Source organism: Haliaeetus albicilla, chromosome 20 (genome assembly GCF_947461875.1).
Source record: "Haliaeetus albicilla chromosome 20, bHalAlb1.1, whole genome shotgun sequence".
Taxonomy (NCBI): Eukaryota; Metazoa; Chordata; class Aves; order Accipitriformes; family Accipitridae; genus Haliaeetus; species Haliaeetus albicilla.
In genome coordinates, this window is record NC_091502.1 from 3,788,676 (window position 1) to 3,800,855 (window position 12,180).

At 38.1% G+C, this 12,180-nt stretch overlaps 1 protein-coding gene across 1 annotated transcript in view; it reads right to left on the reverse strand.

The window, feature by feature from the left end:
* The window catches only part of FRY (FRY microtubule binding protein), a 253,298-nt gene that overhangs the window by 215,850 nt on the left and 25,268 nt on the right, over positions 1-12,180 (reverse strand). Inside the window, exon 2 of the mRNA XM_069808041.1 lies at positions 8,386-8,562. The gene's annotated coding sequence lies outside the window, so the exon portion shown is untranslated. The remainder of the gene's footprint in view (positions 1-8,385; positions 8,563-12,180) is intronic.

Sequence of the window (12,180 nt, forward strand, 5' to 3'; positions counted from 1 at the left end):
TAAAACTGTACAGATGTATACTGATTATTCAATTTCCCTATGATTATTCAGATTAGGACCCTCAGTGGTCACAGCTATTATTAATACAAGCAGAACAAGAACAAATTAGAAAAACATTTAAAAATTTGGATGAGATTCTTTGTGACTATGTACTGGCTTGAGTTAACAACAATTTAGACTAATTTGACAATAGTTAATTTGCAAGAATGACAGTACACACATCCAAAATAGTATTAGCAGAAGAGAGTAGTTGCGTCCCCTTTGCAAGCGCCATAATACAGGCAAAATGACAAAAGAGATCATGTGTTTAACAGATGCTCCCTTTAGGGATTGTGTTGCTGAAAGTGCATCCCTGCACACAGCTGCAGTGGCCCAAGGCTTACCGGATAAACACCAAATATACACACACACACTATTGTATGCAATGAAAATAAGAAATAAAGATCACTCTTGCAGCAACAGAATGGAAAAGGAGAGTTACTTTTCTGAGTGTCAGCTGTGCAGCTTGTAAATTTTAAACTAAGATGACACAACCTTATTCTGACTAGTAACACGTATGAAAACAACTGAGAAAAACACAGTGTTAGTGTTAAATGAAACTGTGCAATAACCTAGTTTAAGTCAGACACTCACTGTAGCAAGTACATATTTTACGACACCTGTTTGCCCACTGACTGTGAACATTAATCAACAAGTATATCAGCTCTCTCAAGAAAAGGAAACACCCACTCCTTACTGTCTTCTACTGTTATCTCTATACAGAGCTTCAGAAAAGGGGAATTTATTTCACACAAAGTCAATTAAGAGCTTAGTTAGAGAGAAAAAAGCTTGCCAAGGGAGATAAATCCTGCAACACTCCCAAAACATAGTGAGATTCCCACTGAACCCTTCCAGAAATTCATTCCACAGTCCAAGGACGTGCATGAACACCATCGTCCTTCTGCTTCTTGCAAGTTCAGCTCCAGGCTTTATAACCCCCAAATCAAGATGAGTGCCAAAATATTGAGGAGCAATAAGGTTTTCAGCTGGACTGTAGGCTATTTAGGGCTTTTAGGACTCGGGGTGGTAATCCTGCAATTAATCTAGATTCAAAGATACTCAAAGACTGTGCAGCCCTGTTGCAGTATCCTCACATAGCTCGGATAAACTATAATTTCCTGACATTTCAGATTAGTTTCAAGAGGAATTTGAAGAACTAATGCCTGTGATAGCATAGAATACCATGATCTGGCTTATCTCTGGGAAGTCAAGTTGTTACCAGTCTCTAGGACAGACAAAGATGAAAAATACATTCCTGAACACTTCTGTAATTACACAAACATCCAAGAAAAAGTGGTAATACTATAGAAACTAATCATTTTCAGGAAGACATATGTCACTAAGATAAGTCGTTCAGTCAATTTCCATTAGGAATCATTACCCTTACAGTTTTTGTAGTTAAGCACTGCTGTCATGTTAGCCCTACAAATTTAGCTGATAAAGCGACTCTGCACCTGACAACAACTTCCAGCTATGGAAATGAAAAGTACAATAGCAAGGATCACACCTACTTACGGCGCTTCACACCGCTGGTCATATAATTTCTGTCTTTCTTAGGTGGAGAAAATTACTTGGGGCTATCCTTCCAAATCTTGACTCCAAACAGCACAATATTAGGGAAACAGCTCTTTCAGCATAGTTTGCAAATGTAATAAATATTCCTGGGGAGAGTGGAAACTAATAGGGGGTCCCGAGGGGACCTAAATAACCTGAGATCCCCTTGGTTCCTACACAGAGTGGAAGCATACGGAGAAATGGGGGAGGTTCAGATCACATTTCAGCAGAAATGAGATTCCTAGATGTGTTTCTCAAGGATAACAAGCAGGACACACCTGCTTGCATGGGAAAGAATACAGCGCAGGAACACAAAAACAAGTGTGAGGGTCAACTGGACCAACTGTATACAGAAGGCTGCAGAGCTTTTCCTGCTAGCTAAAGATAGGCTTTTGGAAATTATGAGAGACTCCTAGGAATTAAATCAGAAAGCCTAATTTCAGCCTGGGAGCCTAGTCTCCTGTACCTCTTTTACAACCAATGGACAGAGCCATTGATTCAGGGCTGGCAATAACCTCTGCCTCTCCACTAACTATACTGAATAGTGGTAAGGTTAAAGTTAGGTTTGGGGAGCACCTGTTCCACAATGATAGGAGTATTCCTCCCTCCTTGTAGGACATGCTACAACTCATCTATTTCAATGTTAATATTTCCTTCTTGTGAGAAAATCTGCGTTTGGATGGAGCTAGTTCAGCTTCAACTTCCAGCCGCCTTTATTGATAAAGCTGAGAAATTCCTTGCTTTGAGACTGCTTTTTAAAAGACAAGACTTTGTAGATGATGATCAACTCATCTTGCAAATTTCTGTACTATAAATTTACATGACTGAACTCGAGGCCTCACAGTATAAGAGTTTTGTTGGTTTTTTCCCCTCCAGACCTTGAAAAATTCCACAGGCCTCTTTTTTTAACTGTCTCCTTTGTTTATACTTCATTGTTACGTGGAAGTATCAAGGCACTGGATACAATATTTTAGTACTGCAATATTTTAGCATCACACTGACAGCCAAGCTGAACAAGCTTCTTAAATTGCCCCTTGGCTTTCCTTCAAGTTACTATCCTGAAGAGGTTTGTATTTGTAACCCTACAACTGTGCTTGCATTACCTTCCATGTAGCAGCATTAAAAACATGTTTTGTTGTACCAGGAGCACTTAACTAGGCAATTCACATATAACTATCATGCTGTAATACTGATTCAACTTCATTATTTACTAATATCTCACCAATTTTGGACACCCTGTAAAGTAGTAGGACTGCAGAGGATACTTAATAAGTGAAATTTTTACATCATCATGCTTAAAAAAACCAACTAAAATCAACTAAAATAACTACTAAAAAGCTTTGAATCTATACATTTCTTAACATAACTCACACACAGAGCTAAAACTCACCTCAATTATCAAATATGAAGATTTGAGCCATATTTTTTAAAAATACTGTATATAGTCTTTATGTTATACAATGTAAATTTTAAAAAGTGAAGTATCAAAACAAATGCCATAGAGAAATATACATATAACATAACCGCAGGTTAGCTTAAGTAGGTCATACTTTCCAAAGAAGTAAGAAGCTGTCTGTCAGTCATAGGCAGATTCAAACCTGCTATTCATGATATTTGGAGGCCTCATTTACACTGTCCAGCCTTTCCTAGTAGAACTACATCAGTACTGATCAATCAACAAAACTCCCTACTCTAGCTGTGGTATATACAAAAGAAAGGGACTGGATTTCTCTCACCTAGCTGCAGACATTCAAAGACTAAGTTGCCGAAGTCTAAACTCCATCTATAGTTAACGGGGAGAGAGAGAGAGAGAGAGAGAGAGAGACGTACCTGTGCAAGGCAGAATTCATATCCCCGAACTGAGGATAGGGGAAATTGTCTTTTCCACTTAACTGCAGACTTACCAAGACTTACACATGCTTAACCTTTGTATGCTCATAGAGGTTAGATGAGAGGAATGCCACACCAAGACCTTCTGCACTACAGTCATTGGGAGTGAAGCACAATAAACTAAAAAGGATTTTCTTCCACCAGCAGAGCTGCTCTGCGGGGAAGAGACCACATGTGAGTGCAGTGTTGCTGGGGCTGATGAATTTTTTCTGCCCTAAGCAGAGGGCAGGAGCAGGTCTTCATCTCTCATTATTTGTTCTCTCATAATTTGTTCATACAATTCCCAAGCTCTATGTATCATTACTTTAATTGGGAATGGCAAACTAATGGGCTGAACATTCTTTGATGGTCAGAGTGCTGAATAAAGAGATGCATGGAGTCAAAGTAAATGATTCAAAGGGGTTTTATCTTCCAGTCTCTAAGACAATGCTGAAGAAACTGGAAAAAATATAACAACAAGATTCTTACAGCAATTTTGGATGTTTCTACTTAGGTATCAAATTTATTCAAAATTGGGAACTGGAAGCTTATGTCTTATCGTGTAACTATGAATAACAGCACCACTAGATTGGAAGCATCTTCCTGTCAAATCCTCTAAAGGCAGGTGTCTAGCAGCAGATCTCTGCTACAATTATTGTTGAAATTGTACCAAAATTGGCAATCTTGATTTTCTACTGTACATCATCCCCACATTAGCCAACGTGTGTGTGTGTGCATATCTATGTGAAAGGATGTACAAAAATCCACTGAAAAATAAATCCAAATCTTTCTGCAACCTGAGCTAAAATTTTTCAGCTCACTTTCTGGAAACATAGAAAGTAGGTCAGCATATATCCCAAAATAGCACAACAGCACTGAAAGAAAAAGTAGTGTATCTGTATCTTTGGACTTTTTAGCTCATTTCTCTATAGGGGGGAACGGAGAATGAAAGCCTTTCCCTTATTCTACTATATGGAGGAACACATACAAGAAAAAATTGATTATACTTTAAAAAGCACCCAAATCAGCCACCTGCATGGGGAAGATGTTATCTGTTTTAATCAAAGCAAAATAGCACTGAATAGAACAATTTAAGCTTTATCTAAATATAAGCAAGTGAAAAGCCAGGAAGTTTAAAATGTGTTTAAAATGTTGTACTGGATATGTATCACATGCTGTTCCTTGCACATCTTGTTCCGTGTATCAAAAACCTATTTGGTAAAATATTTACTTTGGAAATAATGGCATACTTTCTGTGATTTTGTTGTTCATCTTGTGATTTTTTTTTAAAAGTATTTGCTGTTTCAGTAAGAATTGGAATTGCTACCTATTTTGTGATACCTTTCATGCTATGGACACCCCTAAACACAAAATATTTTCTTTAATACCAGATGCAGGTCTCCTGCTTTTTAAGGAAGTAAAAAGGTACAAGCAAAAACCAAATTATTTAAACTCACACATCTTATAGCTATAAAGATTCTGAAGAACTCTTCTGGGATTAATATTGACAAGCTCCTTTCATGAACTATTACAGTACCTTAACATGAAAAGAAAAACAAAAGCCACTCTTAGGCAATATTAAATGATGCTTATCAGCCCTAAAATGTTATTACCTTATTCAAGTCAATATCAGTACTGTTGGTTACAACATGATGAATGACGCTGATATGTTTCCCAGATCAGATTTCAAGCTAGAACACTGATATTTTTCATTAGGAAAAAATTATATTGCCTCCCCCAAATTCCAAGTGTCAGTCTTCATTTGTATCTCTGCACTAGATTAAAATGAATGTTTGAAAGGTACTAAGCACTGGCAATATCACCTTTTAAGTTCAGTGATTTTTATGCAACCAGCAGGAATCCATAAAAATAACAAAACAAACCTATTTTTAGTTCTTCCTTTTCCGTTTGCTCCCCCCGCCTTGTTTTATTTTTTAAACTATTGATCTATTCATGCTCCATCTCAGTTCTTGGACCTAGCTCTCATATATTCCCCTGTATCAGTCCAACCTGTTTAAATATCTCATCCACCAGCTTATGAAATACTATAATTCATGTAAGTATGTACATAGTTTAGGCAATTATAGAACTGGACTCTTCCACACAGCCAGGCTTAAGTCTCTCCAAAAAGGGAGATCAAAATGGAGAACAACTTCCTGAACCTACAGGTGCTGGGATCTGCACTTTTCTTTGACACTGAATAAACCAATGCTTGCTATCAGAACTTAAGTAAAAATTAGAACCTTCATAGGTAAGACAGGCTTCACAATTAACTGAGTGAAGTGATGATCGAGTTTCTCAAACTTTGAAAAACAAAGTCAAAGTACTAAAATAAAATAAAATGGTTGAGTTTTTATGTCCTGTGAGGCCTCCACCTTGCAAAATTTTAAAACTCTAACCTAGCAAACAAAGTGCATAATTAAACACATTTAATTGCATTCCTAGATTACTGCTGGATAGCTTGTCACATGCCTTGGTGGGTCTAAACAGACAGTTTTCATTTGTTACTTCCAAAAGCCAAAGGCACAGAACTGAGTTCAATTTAGAGCTGGACAAATATACTATTAAAATATCATCAGATCAAATAAATCAAAAAGCATAAATTTATAGTGCAGCATTAAAATAAATGAGGAAATAAGGCAGTATATATAATACGACTAGCAACAGATACAATCTCCCCTAGCATTCTCTTGCTGATGCCAGCAACGTCATCCTCCAAAATCTGACAGAACTTATGGGAAGATAATAGGTCCCATATTCATCAGACTTTAGTACTGCTAGTTTTTCTGATATGCCACCAGTGTAATTAAAAAACAACACTGTTCTAGTTAAATGGAACTAAATCATTCCCTCCATGCCCTGGGATTTTTTCTAAACTGTAAAAGACAAGAGATTTCACAAGAGCACATCATGTCAGTTGGTCTCATCTCCCTTTTAGAAAATAAAAGCCCATGAATATGTTTGAATATTCACGCGATTCCAACTCTGAGTTCAAGGACATTTACAAGATACCTGCTAATATGCCAAATTTGTATTCATTGGAGTGGGAAGCCTGCTGCAGCGAGATACTGTTTTCACTAAGAAGCCATTAGCTTAACTGCTGAGAGGTTGTGTCTTCCTAAACCGCTTTGTGAAGGAGAAGCATTAGTATAATCTGTTGTTTCAAGGCACAGTAAAACAGGTAAACTAGTCCAGAAGTGGTCAAATCTAGCATTTTCTGAGTTTGCTTAACCGGGACATAGGAGGTCCTAGAATTACAGTCACAAGGTAGTCTAGGGAACAGCTCACTCATTTCCCAGCTTAGAGCCTGTAATTACATATAGTTGTACTTTTCCAGACCAGAGTCATCACACATTCCCTCCTGGCTCACGTGGCGCAATGATTCGTGCTTAATCTTGTGTCTAGAGCACTAGCGACCGTGCTCTAGACTCCCGTGGCTGCATTATTTTATATGGGTTAGACGTCTCCCTTACACCCTTTAGTGACTGACATGGGAATCTCAGCATGATCAATGGTACACCAGGTTGAAATCACACAGGCTGCTGTGGAGATGTGTCCTAGAGCCCTACCACAAGTCAAACTGAACATACAGACTCAGCCATATGGAGCCCTTTTCATGTCAGCATGCATGTACACAGCCCTGCTGCACAGACCAGCTTATCTCTAAGCAATGAAAATCACCATCTTCATAATGGTCATATAGGTCTAGAATATATATCACACATTTACAGATCTCTGTGCTCTACAGCATAAATACATCATTCTACTTGTTTTGATCTGCACTGTCTTGGATAAAAGAAGACTACACTGAAATAAAATAGACACTGAATTATAAATGGTATTATAATTGTCCCAATGTACTGAAAAACATCATCCAAAAATCTAGAAATGTCTGAAACAGAAAAATCTGTATTTAAGCAATCAAAGAACATAAAAATAACTACTCAGATTGAAAAGTCTGTGGCCCTGTCAAGAGCCTTTATAGTACTGCTCTTAAAAGCAAAAGAAAATATTTTACTCTTCAGTGGATTAGAATTGGGAGCGCTATGGAAGCAAGTACTCCAGGAGAAATACTGCTAACAATATAATTTGCTGTGACTTACAGCTGAGTACAGGTCAAAATTAATTGATGCCAAGAAATCTTATTTTTATATGACAGAAGGACTAGCTACTGCTTAATAAGGACAGGTTAAAACCCATCCAACCTTTTTTAGTAGGAAAAAAAGGCTTGGTTTTGTTCAAGAGAAGGACACTGATGAATTTCTACTCATGTTGCTCTCTATTTTTCCCCTGGTTCCTTTAAGTATAAATGCATGGTAGCAATTGCAGCTATTTCAGACACTTAACTTAGTACACACGCAAAATGCTTATTCATCTGTTTTCAAACACGTACCAGCATTTACAAAACCAAATATAGCCAACTGCTTTCTGTAAGGAATTTCAGTCCCAGGAAGGCTTTAACTAAACACTTGCACTGTATCAGATTAGTTAAAACCCGCAAGTTCCTTCAGCTCCTGGTAATGGTTTGCCAGCTTTCACTAACATGAAGACAAAGAGTCCATAAATACTTGTAGTAAAGTATGTGCACAATCTCATGTCACATATGATGGTCTCAATATAGCTTTGTAATTCATATTTAAAGTGAGGACATAAGAAACCAAAACCTGTCATTGCCAAATATTTAAATTCATGCACACAATCCTTTTCAGTAAGAACTACATATAGATGAGCTTCCAAATCCCAATATGCAAGTTTCATATTTTTCACCTATGCAAAAGACTTTTAACTATTTACTTCAAAAAGGATAACAGTTGCCACATTTATTCAATAAAGAAATGCATTCACACATAAAATTCACTATCATTCTAATAGAAAAATCTCACATAAATCCGTAATGACTAGATAATTAATGTAAAGTCTTACCTTTCCCTGAAGCGACAGTTTCCAGTAGCGATCTCTCTTAATGCTTTAATTTTGCAATGTAATTTTCATAGATAGTTTTCTAGTTCAGGCAGAGATGGGTTAACTGCAAGCAGTCTGGATGCTATCTTGCTTGCTTCCTGGAGATCACTGTTTCGCATGGTGAGCCATCACAACTACCTAGGGAAAATAACAGTTGTCTTAACCTTTGGTCACCTGGACAATATGATATATTACTGCTCCCAGATTAAACAAAAGATTTAAACAAAATCCAAGTCTTAAAACACGACCTTAAAAATTGTATTTATCTACCACACATTTCATAATAGATGCTGTTAAAAGAATTATTGCATACTTTCTTACCAGGAATTCATGCTCTTGGAGAAAGACATAAAACAAGTGGGAAAATTTTATATACAAATGTTGTGAATTTTTCAAATTACAACTTGTCTTTACACTGACAATATGAACTAGACTTTTTTGGTTTTGGTAGATTTCTGGTCAGAAACTATAAGCAACAGTGGAAACTGAGTTATGCTGTAATTCCTTAAGCAGAAGTAAACAGAGGTGCCTCTGGAAAATAAAAATGCTGAGAATAGGAATCTACTTTTACTATTTGGGTATAACTGCACGGTCCCTTTTAGAACAGGAAACATATTTCTATTTGGTGCAACTACAGGCATCTGGCAGCCAATTTTTTAATTCAGTCTAATAACAGCTGCAGGCTGAGAAACAAAAGTTATTCACTCATAACCATTCTTTGAGACAGGCTATGTACATTTCCTCTTACGCTATATGGAAGTGGCACAAAGCTAGCATTGCAACATTTCCTAACCTAGACTGGCTGAAATCTTCTCAGCCCCCCCAAATCCCAACACAGACATGGCTTTTGGACTGCAGGACTGTTCTTACTGTATATTAGGTTTATGTCCTGGATTCCCTCCCTGGTCATGGTATCAAAGGAGCATGAAGTTGTCTCTGATGCTCCTCCTCTGAGCAACATGCTCATCATATGATGCCATGTTACTGTCAGCCTATCCTAAGTTTTAATGCTGTTTCAGAAGGTGGTGATGGAAAAGAAGCTGACAGTTTTGAGCAGATCCCAACATGCACAAATGCTCTGAAGCCAAGACTGCCACCTGCACCATGTCTGCGTTCAAATCCACTGGCAGCAAATGTGGGTACCACACTTCGGGGGGAGAGCACTGCCCCGTGATGGGTATGCCCAGAGGCCCATAATGCTGGGTATCAAATCCAACTTGAATTTTGTTACTATGAGGACAGTCTGAACGTCCTTTGTGAGCTCAGGGAGTGATGATGCTACATAGATCTGTAACACGAGTAAGACACCTTGTCTGCTAACTTGAATATGAGATGCAGTTGCTATGGGCCTTGTCCAACCAAAGTGTTGAATACCTCCAAGGACAGAGTCACGACCGGTCTGGACAATCACAGTGCTGTCAGAGCAGCCCCTGAACAGCATATCTCTATCTGAATACACCAGACCCATGGCAGCAAACAGGACAATCCAACTCCAACAGCATTACTTGACCTGTTCAGCCCCATGAAATGTTTGATAGGCCACTTAATCAAAAGACCTACTGCGTCACTATTAGCAAATGATACTCAGTTTTCTGCTATCTCACAAGGCAGTGTTTTACAACCTTGTCTCCTCTCCCCACCTTTCCATTAACAACAGGTACCATCCTCACGCCCTCACCACTTCACCATGTATTATTAAAGAGCTTATACATTTTTATTTCTCTCTCTTCAGTGCCTTTTTCCTTCTGGATAGCCCTTATTCCATAAAAACACAATAGTAGTTCTGCCCACACTTTAAGAAGCACTACTGGAAGTCTAGATAATTCTCTTCTTGCATGTTTATGCAAGAGTTCAGGCTTCCTGAACGTTAAGAGAACTATCAAACTCTGGCATCTGAGTCAAAAATCACTGAGATAGACAAGGCAGTCACGGCTCAGATCTGCCCCTTCAAACCTTCTGCAAATTTTTGTATGCTATACTCCAGGTGCATTTTAAAGATAAGGCCCCATTGTTTAGATGCTTTTTGGGGTTGGAAAATGAAAAGTGACAGACGGTAGATCTGACAGGTTTCTGAAACTACTCTAGTTCCTCATCTCCCTGCTGCTAAGTCTGTTCATGTGTGCAAGATGCTGTCAGAGACGTACAAGATTTTTGGACAAAAATAGGTCATCAAGTTTTAAACTCACCAAAGAAAATCCCAATACATGGAATACTTCAGGCTATCATCATCATTACAATAGAGTGGATTTAGTCCATCATACATCACATCTGTGCAGTAACGGGAGACTGCATCTTACAAGCAATTCCCTGGTTTTGCATATCCATGTGATAAATTGCAATTTCCAGCCTCTGGTAGCCCGAAGTCATTACCCTTCGCTTTGGGGGGAGGAGGAGGGTCAGGAGGAGAGGGAGGGAGTGCTTTCCATAACAGACTCTCAGGCAACAGTGTAAATACTGACTTTCATGGACATACTTTACTTCAAAGAACAGGGGCAGGCTGAATCAAGCAGTCTCCAGCCAAACATTACAACCATGTACAGACACACCACCTCTTCAGTCCAGTATATAAAGTGCACAGTCTCCTCTACAGCCAGAGCAGAAAACAGACACTGAACAAGGATAAAAATGAGGAACCTGAAATAATGTACAGTATGGATATAATTAGTTTAACTGCGAAGTGTTGCACTATTATTTGCCATAGACCATCTAACTTTTTATTCATCCTCCTTGAGACATTTCTTGTTAAGTATGTTATTTCTACACAGGTATTATTTACACCAAACCATGACTTTCATAGATCAGTGCTTTGTTACATCAGTCTCAAAACACATGTAATACAACATGTATAAGTCACAGAGATCATTGGCACTTCCACTGTGCCCAACTTTTTCTTCTGAAAAAGCAGGATTTTCATTTGTATCTCTTTTTAGAGGTAAAGAAAATGAATACATGCCCTAAGTAGGTACACATTGTTCTTGTAAATATTATTGCTTAAACAGGCATTTCTGAAATGATCTTCATAACACAAAATATTTAAAAGTATGAAAATTATGGCATTAAACACACAAACAATGCAGTAACTCCACAGCTGTATGGTAAAACATCCCAAAATAAGGAGGTTTGTCAAAATACACATTGTTCTCCAACAAACAAAAAACCTAGTAAAGATAAGAGCTGCATCACTCCAGCACCCTCTGTTGGCCTTCCTGCAGCATGTTACTTTGTGTACTCATTTAAAAGCATCATTTATTTCATCCTTAAGCTATGAGAAAGATTCCTTTATACAAAAACACACGTGAAGAGCAAAAAAACCCCCAACACCCCACAACTCAGCCCTACTGACAGAAACTTGAGATATATAGCACAACATAGCTTAACATCAGAATACTCAGTACTACCAGACCTGTCATGCATTAGCCCATCTTCGCAGATAGTCAGAACTGATGTAATTATAAGGGCAAAATGTTCTTTACCAGCCCTCTCTGTGTCTGATATTTCTAACAGACACCAATAATAAATGGTATCTCATGTGCAGCTCCCAGCAACAGAAACGACAGCTCTACAGAAGGAACTGTTTTTATGGAACATCTTTCACCAGGGCAACTGAGAACTGACAATACATACATTACGTAAAATATCATCCACAAAAGAAAGTGCTCAAACCACGCCTCATCAAGCATGCGGATAAATAAGGTCCAGATGCCAGATACAAGGTGATCTAAATATAAACTCAATATACTGCATTCTGGTGTACAG